Below are 10792 nucleotides of genomic sequence, written 5' to 3'. Positions count from 1 at the left end.
CCCTCTTCCGGGATTGGTTCCTCACAATATTTCGATTCGAGAAACATGATGTCCTCATCAGGGAATTCAAACTTCATCGGTTGATAATCATCAATGGGTTGCTGGGCGAGGTAATCAGACAATACACTCCCCTTGATTGCTTTCTGAGAGGTATACTGTATATCATATTCCGTCAAAATCATCTGCCACCTCGCAACCCGTCCGGTCAATGCTGGCTTCTCAAAAATGTACTTGATTGGATCCATCTTGGAAATCAATAAAGTGGTATGAACCAACATATACTGCCTCAGTCGGCGAGCAGCCCAGACCAAAGCACAACAAGTTTTCTCGAGCAGTGAATATCTGGTTTCACAGTCGGTAAACTTTTTGCTAAGGTAGTATATGGCATGCTCTTTTCGACCAGACTCGTCATGCTGCCCCAATACACACCCCATAGGCCCCTCGAGGACTGTCAGGTACAGAATTAACGGTCGTCCCTCCACAGGAGGCATCAGAATCAGAGGCTCCTGCAAATACTCTTTTATCTTTTCAAATGCCGCTTGGCAATCATTATTCAACCTGACCGTTTGATCTTTTCTTAACAACTTGAAAATCGGTTCACACGTGGCTGTTAGATGAGATATGAACCGTGAAATGTAGTTCAATCTACCTAAGAAACCACGAACCTCTTTCTCCGTTCTCGGTTCAGGCATTTCTCTTATTGCTTTTACTTTTGCAGGATCAACCTCGATTCCTTTCTCACTTACAATGAACCCTAGCAATTTACCGGACCGCACCCCGAAAGTGCACTTGTTCGGATTCAACCTCAGTCTGAACTGTCTCAACCGGTCAAACAACTTGGCCAGATCTACCAAATGCCCCTCTTCTGTCTGGGACTTTGCTATCATGTCATCAACATAGCATTCAATTTCATGATGAATCATATCATGAAACAAAGTCACCATGGCCCTCTGATAAGTAGCACCGGCGTTCTTGAGACCAAATGGCATCACCTTGTAACAAAAAGTGCCCCATGGTGTGATGAACGTTGTTTTCTCCATATCATCTGGCGACATTTTGATTTGATTATAGCCAGAAAAGCCATCCATGAAGGAAAACACCGAGAATTGAGCTGTATTGTCTACCAACACATCAATGTGAGGTAGCGGAAAATCATCCTTCGGGCTAGCTCTATTCAGATCTCGTTAGTCCACACACATTCTCACCTTCCCATCTTTCTTCGGGACTGGCACGATGTTCGCGACCCATGGCGGATAATTAGTGACAGCAAGGAAACCAGCATCCCACTGCTTCTGTACTTCCTCTTTAATTTTCATTGCCATATCAGGTCGAGTTCTGCGCAATTTCTGCTTCACTGGAGGACAATCTGCTCGCAACGGTAGCTTGTGCACAACGATATCGGTATCCAACCCTGGCATATCTTGATAAGACCAGGCAAAGATGTCGACATACTCTCTCAACAGCACCACCATTCTGCTCTTGACACTTTCCTCCAAAGCAGCCCCGATTTTCACTTCTTTCTTGACCTCGTCGGTACCCAGATTCACAACCTCGATCTGCTCTTCATGCGGCTGAATCACCTTCTCCTCTTGTTTCAACAACCTGGCTAACTCCCCTGGCAGTTCACAATCTTCTTCGTCTTCTTCAGCATGATAGATCGGATTGTCGAAGTCATACAAGGGTGTAACAGGATTGTTATAAATGAGATCCGGAGAATAATCGCATCTGCATGAATGTTGATTCATGCATTGCTTAGAACCGGTGTGAGACAAATTAAAAGGAAAAAAACATTGCCATTTTTATTTTGTTTATATTTTTAAACTGCAAAAATAGATGAAAAACAGGGAACACCACTTTTAACTGAAAAACATTCTTTTATTGATGATGCAAAACTTGCAAAATTAAACATGAGGTGGCCCTTACAATGAACCATTACGTGTCGGGCAACACGTATGGCTTTCATGCATATAAAATCAAAACAGGAAAAATATTACTCTTCCAGCAGAGTGACCCGGATGATCTTTTCAGCCTTCCAGTTCTGGATTCCCATCCCTGGTGCGCACAGCTTTATCCATCGGTCAATTTCACAGTCACTATCAGCTTCATCACTCATCATGCAGATGTGATCCGGATCCAGCATTCCGGCACTAGTGAAGGTGACCGACGTACGGCGTCCTCTGCCTTGTCCTGATGAGCCTCTGCCAGGCTGATACCCCACTCCGAAGCGGTCTTTCTTTGCGGAGATATCCATCATCCTGCCCCAACCAAGAGCCTCTCCATTCTTCACCACCTCAGCGGCCTGCTTGTACGAAGCAATGGACGGTTTCTCCTCCTCTTTGGCAAATAGGGCATTCTCCACCTTAACGGTTTCGAAAGCTTGACTCGGCGTCTCCCATATTTCGCCGTCCATTTCAACGTATTTGAATGAGGACAGGTGGCTGACAAAGATGTCCTCTTCTCCGCACACGGTGACAACCTGTCCTTCCCAGATATATTTCAACTTCTGGTGCAAAGTCGAGGTCACTGCCCCAGCAGCATGGATCCATGGTCTACCCAACAAGCAACTGTATGCCGGCTGAATATCCATGACATAGAAAGTCGACTTAAACACCTCCGGGCCTATCTTCACTGGCAGCTCAACCTCTCCGAATACGGCCCGCTTCGACCCGTCAAATGCCCTCACTATCAGATCGGTGGGAGTCAGAATCAACCCGTCACAATTCAGCTTTGCCAGAGCCTTCTTCGGCAACACATTCAATGAGGAGCCGGTATCAACCAGCACATGCGAAAGCACAACTCCTTTGCATTCCATTGCTATGTGTAACGCCCGGTTGTGATTTCTCCCATCCACAGTCATGTCCATGTCTGTAAAACCCAACCCATGACTGGCATGCACGTTAGACACGACCGTCTCCAACTGGTTTATCGTTATCTCCTGAGGAACATAGGCCTTCTTCAAAATTTTCAATAGAGCCTCTCTATGCCCCTCAGAGCTTAACAGCAAAGATAGGATCGAGATTTTGGAGGGAGTCTGCTGCAGATGGTCCACTAACTTGTACTCAGACTTCTTGATGATCCTTAAGAATTCTTCTGCATCATCATCAAGTTTCTCTCCCGACCCCACAGGCGCCGGTGTCACATCAGGAGTACCATTATTCACTACTGCTTTCCCCTTTGCCCTGGATAAAGCCTCGGCCTTTTCTTTTTTCTCTTTCTCTCCTTCTCCTCCCCTCAAGGCATCAGGAGCAAACAATCTGCCACTACGAGTGAAACCGCTGGGACCGGCATTATCCACCTTTGAAACGGTGGTTTCATCCGCAGTCTGCTCTTCCACTTTCTCCCCATTGCAATATACCTCCCCACCATAATGCCATGGCATGACATCATCTTTGTCATATGGAATTGGTCCAGGTACCGTGATGGTAACTGGAGCCGCCTCAGCTAGATTTGACAAATCCACCGGATCAAAATAAATTGTTATGGTGGAGACCTCTTCTTTTCCCATATCAGCCCTCTCAATCAGAATACACCCGTTGTCCATCAGACCCTGAACAGTCCTCCTCAATAATTCACACCCATTCTGAACAACAGTGCACTCAGCATAATCAATACCACAGCCCGGGTGAACCCCATTCAGCAACAACTGCCGTTTAACCTCAGCCAACGGAGTCTTCAACTGATCAACAGTAGACAACCCAACCCTACTCTCCTCAGAAATAGCATTCACCCCCCTTTGACCATGCACGGGCATGGGATTAGCATTGACATTGGGAGATGGTGCGAAGTTGATTGCCTTCGAATCCACCAGGTCTTGAACTGTGTGCTTAAAAGCTTTGCAGTTCTCTATATTGTGTCCGGGCGCACCTGAGTGAAATTCGCATTTTGCATTCTCATCATAATTGGCTGGCCTCTGATCAGGTCTCAAAGGTGCCAGAGTCCTTAGCTGTACTAACCCCAGATCCATCAACTTTTTAAACAGAAAAGAATAAGTCACAGGCGGCCTGTCAAACTGCCTATCATTCATTCTTCCCCTCACCTGATAACCAGCCCTCTGAGGCCTCTGCTGAAACGGTTGTCTTTGTTGTTGAGGTTGTTGCTGTTGCTGCTGTGCAGGCTGATTATCAGCAGGAATGGTTACCGCAGTAGTGTGCTGAAAGTAACGATCCCTACTGGGTCCTCTCTGAGCATAAACCGCACTGGTATCGCCCTCCTTCTTCCTCTGGCCATTACTGAAGGGCTTCTTTGACCCTGACGAAGAAGCATTACCCCCCTGAATCTTTCCGAGCTTCAGCCAGCTCTCTATTCTCTCCCCTGCTACAATAATATCTGAAAAGTTCGTCACCGGACAACCAACCATCCTCTCGGCGAATGCCCCCTGCAAGGTCCCCATGAAGAGATCAGACATCTCTCTATCCACAAGTGGAGGTTGCACTCTGGCAGCCAATTCCCTCCATCTCTGAGCGTATTCTTTAAACCCCTCATTATTCTTCTGAGACATACCCTGCAGCTGGGTACGACTCGGAGCCATATCAACATTAAACTGATACTGTTTAAAGAATGCGTCCCCAAGATCCTGCCAGTTCTTGACATCTGAGGACTTGAGCTTGGTGTACCACTCAAGTGAGCCTCCGGACAGACTGTCCTGGAAGAAGTACATCCACAGCTTTTGGTCCATGGTGTATGCAGAGATCTTACGGACAAATGCTTGCAGATGAGTCTCGGGGCAGGAGCTCCCATTATATCTATCAAATGTGGGCGCTTTGAATTTCTGCGGAATCACAATCCCCTCCACTAGCCCCATATTCGACATGTTGACCACCCCAGGAGTGGCATAACTCTCCAAAGCTCGGATCTTTTCAGCCAGCAGCTGGATCTCTTTGTTCTGTGGTGGGGCACCGTACTGTCCGAACGGTTCGTTGTGCATAGAGAACTGATCAGCCTCTCGGTCTTCCTCTCTGTCGTCCTCAACCCCGAAGAAAGGCGGGAACAGAATGTCCTTCATATTCTGACCCGGTTGACCACCCGCAGCACCAAAACCAGCGGCATTATTCACTATACCCACTGTCGTTCTCTTGCCACCATCTCGAGAACCACCCAGCCCCTGGTTGGAGACACCATCCAGGTTCACACCACTGTTTGCCGCTGAAGCCCGCTCGAGCTTCTCGACTTTGTCAGCTAGAGCTTTCTGACCAACTGCAAACCCTTGCATGATGTTGATCAATTCGCTCATCTTGTCTTTCAGCTCGAGGATATCTGTATTCGGGAGATCCATTAGTCTGGGAGTATTGCGTCGCGTGAAGTATCTGTGAGGACGTGTTGAGTGCAAAGGTACAACTCTGCGAGCACGAGCAATGATTCCTGAAACAATCAAGCACGTTAGAACGGATACCTGCAAAATAAAACACAAGTTATTATGATCATGCATGAATGCAGTGTTTATCCACATGAGGAACACTTTGTCTCTCGATCCTGGCTTCATCGAGACATAATCTGGCAGCAATATTCTGATATTCATCATTCGATTTCATCATACAGATCAGAGATATATGATTTAGCAAAATACCCCCAACCATGTGTGTGTGCTGTGTGAGTGCATACAGTAAAGCAAATAAAGCTTGGAGATCAACCACTGAATGAAAACAATCATCACATAGCAAAATGCACAATAAGTTCCATAGTCATACATCACAACTGATACAAATCAGATATAAATCCAATACAATCTTCCAGAATCGGGAAAGAAATACAAGCAAAATGAATTCCGTCAACAAGCCTGACGGTAATGCACACAAATGATAAAGATCTATCCTGATGAGGGTCCCCCAGACGGCCCTATCTCATCAACCATCTTCGCGAACTCTGCGGAGAACCTGAGCTCGGTGTTCTCCTGCTGTAATCTCCCCACCTCCTTCTGGTGAATCTTCATCTGCCTGAAGTAATAATCTCTCTCAGCCATGTAATGATCCCTCTCGGCGATGTAATGATCTCTCTTAGCGATGGTCTTCACATTCTCCGCTTCCTTGATCTTCAGCTTTGCCTCCCACTCAGCAATGAGAACTCTGACTCTGTCATCCCTCTGATCCCTCACGAGGATTTGCCTCCTCTTCTCATCTTCAATGACCTTTGAAGCCCTAGCCAATCTCTCTTTGGTGATGTCGTGCTCCTTTGTTGAAGATGCCAAAGCCTGACTGACCTTCCCATAGTAGGCAGTATCCATCTCAAAGCGCTTTACCTCCAATGCATGTCGCTTATCTTGATCTTCCATCCTCACTCTGATCTCCTGGTTGGCCGTCTGAATCCGAGCAACACTCATCTCCAATTCAGCTTTCTCCGCAAGCAACTGATCTCTGGCTCTCTTCATCTCGAGGAATTCTTCCATACTGACAGAAGAACACGGACCCTCAATCATAGGACACCAAGGATCACCTCCCGGAAATGGTAGATGTGTGATCTCAATCCTCTTCCGAAGCCAATCATCGAATAGAGGAAAATACCGGCTGTTGACCTTGCCAAACGGAACCTTGCCCTTTCTTTGAATGTTACGCCATGACCCAGACACCTGCATCAGCTTGGCCTGATTACCCTCAACTGGGAAGTAAAAGGACTCCTGAGTCTCACACTCAAGGGGAGGAACTTCCATAGCGAACCCCATCTGTCTCCTAAGAAGCGTTGGGTTGTAATTAATGCAACCCTGAACTCCTATAAGAGGCGCATTGGGAAAATCCCCGCAGCTATATATAAAATTCCGTCCAGCCAAACCATTATGAGTCCATGCTATATCAGTAGCCCGCAAACCCATCAATCTGACCGACCACTTGACCGTAGGATCGAGATGAGCAAAAGCACCTCGGGAAGGCAAATACCCCATAAACCACCTGAATAGCATCTGAGCACAACATCGGATCAGACCACCGCGCCGCTTCTCATTCCTGTTATGAACCGAATAATAGACGTCTCCGATCAGAGTAGGAATAGGGTTCCTCTATATGAACAATCTGATAGCATTATGGTCGACAAAGCTCTTCTGATTAGGAAACAGAATGATCCCATAAACGCTCACAGCAATCAAAGCACAGACCGTCTTCCAATTACCCATAGCAGCATGTTCCTTGGCCTTAGCCTCCAAGAAACTCAAATGAAATCCAGGTAATTTTCCTTTCTCCTTCAAACCCTCCTTGGTCATCTCCGGACTCAAATAAAGAGCACGAGAAATCCCAAGGACATCAGGCTCTCCCCTAATAGCACAGAAAGGAATCTGATCTCGGATCGGAATACCCAAGATACTAGCATAATCCTCCATCAGAGGCCCCAACAAGTAGTCCGGGAACACAAAACATCTCAAACCCGGGTCATAGAACTGGAGAAGAGTATGAATGGTGCTTCTGTCACTGTCAGTGAGTCTGAAAACCATCTTCAGAATACCACCGTATGCCTCTCTGAACATCCCCACATGGTCGGGTGTAATCAATGTTATCATATCTCTCAACTCGTCGATCTCTGGGTTGAAGAAACTGTAGGCAACATCATCTTTCAAACCGGGCCTCATATCTGAGCAGAAAGTCTCTCAACCAGGATCTCGATCAAAATGTCCCTGCATATGGATAAACATGTGTTAGATGCAGGTAAATGCAAATGTTAATGATGCTGATGAATGAATGCAATGCATTGCCATCCTCCAAGTCATCTGATCAACTGTTGCTCTGAGTCACAGCCCTGATCTCTGAACCGATCATAACCATCTGAAGGAATATGTAACCACAAATCCCACTCAAGGGTTCCGAAATAAACGGAACTGAAAGATATATCATCATCATCACCAGACAATCTCTGAGCAGATAACCTCAATCCTCTGAATCGGCCCGGGGAATCCTGAAATAAACGAATCCCCACTGATAAATAACACGGACAGCACTCCGGCGTCTCGGCAATAAATGACCATAAATCCGACTTATAAATATGACTCTGATCAACGTAACCAATAGTCACCATCAAAGTCACCATCTGAACATGCATCTGTAAGAATCACCCTCCCCTCACAGGTAAACTCTAATCAGGTCATCCTAAGGCGGATAATAGTCTCGACAATCGGGCAGAGATACTCAATGGGTTTGCCCTTTCGGGTGTGCCATTGTAGCTCTCCTGAGATCGTCTAAACCAAAGATCCGGGAAATGATCGGTCACCGAAGTCAATAGTTCAGATGAAGTGACACAACCAAAGTGGATACTCCACAGAGGAAGGGCACTATCAAATGAACCTCGTCCGGCTTGTGGTATGTCACGTTGCAACAATATGATGATAAAGCAAATGAGGAACGTGAGACCACACTAATCCTAGGTGTACACTCGGGCCTGGGTTTTAGCCCCACTCAGAACACCCAACCCAAACAGAGGAACCACCTGTACAGAGGACAGCAACATGATAGTATGATGCATGCAAACATTTATGAAAATATATACACAGTCAGAATAATAAATGCAATAAATAACAGCACAAGCAACCTAAACTATCCTAGAACGCTAGGAGAGACTCGCTTAGGGAAGATGGACCAGCACAGGTCAACATCTTGTAAAATTCCCCAGCAAAGTCGCCAGCTGTCGCATCCACGAAAAACAACCGGCGGGCTGAAACAAAAACAACACATAGCCGCCACCGTGCGTTATTTATCCCAAAAGAGGGAAAGGAAACGCTCGAAGTAAACCTGGGAAAAAGCATGGTCTCGCGACCAAAGAGAAAGGGATCGGGAGTCGGTTACGCAAGGGGAAGGTATTAGCACCCCTCACGTTCGTCGTACTCGACGGGATCCACGCTCTAAAAGAAAGAAAAGGTTGCTAAACAAACATCACACACACACACATCGAAGATAACACAGGTGGGGGAAAGGAGGAGAGAGCTCGCTAGGACATCGCATCCTATGCCTACGTATCTCGTCTGGAACGAGAATCAGAGCTGTCGTAGTTCGGCTCACGCACGCCAAACAAGACACACACAAACACAGGCAAACATGGAACCCGAACGCCAATCGCTGGACTTACATCGGCTTCCGAACGAAACAAACACACTCAGGATACGGACAGCCAATCGCTGGTCTTACATCCATATCCTGGCACACAAGAGGGCTAACAAGCAAACACACACAAACAGAAAAAAAAGTGCCCGGAGAGACCTCGCACGGTCTCCTGCCTACGTACCTCATCTGGTATGAGGATCAGGGCGACGTAGTTCCCCTGAACGGGAAAGAAATTCTAACCAGATACAAAGGGAGACACACTACTAGGGAGCTGTACTCGAGCCTAGGTGTTATCATGCATCATTGCCCTATGTTATGGTTTCTATCCTAACTTGCTCAACAACAAGCTAATCCTAACCAGGAAACACAAAACACACATGCTCAATAAAAATAAAGCAAACATTTCATATCCTACACACTATATCCAGTCAAGTGAGGCTCAAACAAAGGTGAGACTGCCAAGGCAAGTCAACTGTACAGGGTAGTGTTCGCTCTTAACCCTGACATTGAGAGTCAGGGTGAAGCAGATGAAAGGTGAGTGAAGATGAGACTTCACAGCTCTTATCCCTGGCCAGGGAGAGCTTCAGACAAAGGAGCGTGGGTCCAGAAAGCGGGAACCCTTCTACACTCAAGACTCTGACTCAACTGTACAACAGTACAAGATCTTGGGTTAATGTCCCAATGCATCAACACAGTGGTGTGAGCAGAGGGACGACTCAATAGAATAGCGGGAGATAGATTGCATATCTCTTTGATCCGCCAATTGCCTCATAGAGGTCTTTACCTGCTTGGGGACAAAGTTAAACAATCACAAACATCGCCTCTTAAGGAGGACTTCAGACAGTTGCCTGGCTAAATAACAAGCCAGGTCTTCCAGACTACATGGAGACAAGAGAGTCTACCTCAACTGGTTTATACAACCAAGCAGCAGCACAGCAAGTTCTTAAACAACTAAAGCGACTATGGTACCTGAAATCAATCAAGTACAGTCAGTATACCAATCACACAGTCAAAACAGACAAGTTAAGAATCAACAGTCAATACAATCAACCAATGCAATGTGCAAAGCACAATCAACTCAAGTGAGCCAAGCATCCTACAAAATACCGAGTTAGTTCACAACAATTAGCCAAATCAAACTCAATTAACTTGCATCATTCTCCTTTAAGGCATTTGCATCTCAACCTGTAACACAATTCAAAAGTGAGAAACAAGACCACTAGGACAAGCCTAGGGTCCAAAGGAGATGAAAAATTCAAAACAGCAAGTGAAAATTAACCAAAACCAAAATTTATCAAGCAAAAAGAGAATCCAATTGGTCTCACACCAAAACTATGCACCAAATCCATTTCATACACAAAACATGCCAAACTATGCATTTTGGAAACATATTAGAGAAAACAGAATGATCACAATCAAATCAATATCAAAACAGCTCAATAAATTCCACAAAAATTCAAGCTTAAACAGAACACATTCAATGAGTAGGATATAAAATTTCATGCCATTTGGACCAGAGGAAGTATGGAAATTAAATTCATAAAGTTCAGACAAGTTCAAGCAAGCCAACACAAGTCATCAAAACAATCATCAACTTCCATCAATCATAAAACAGTGACAACATATGATAAATGAATGGGATCAAAGCCAAAATGACCTATAATGTGTCTAGAATTCACATGTCAAATTTCACATTCCTCCAATCAATAACCAGAATTTCACAAATCAAATGCCAACATGTGTCACAAAAAATCAACAAATGACCAAACAGGGGAGAAAATTCC

Source organism: Lathyrus oleraceus, chromosome 6, assembly GCF_024323335.1.
Source record: "Lathyrus oleraceus cultivar Zhongwan6 chromosome 6, CAAS_Psat_ZW6_1.0, whole genome shotgun sequence".
Lineage (NCBI taxonomy): Eukaryota > Viridiplantae > Streptophyta > Magnoliopsida > Fabales > Fabaceae > Lathyrus > Lathyrus oleraceus.
The sequence above is the reverse complement of the archived record's forward strand: the minus strand, read 5'-3'. Positions refer to the sequence as shown.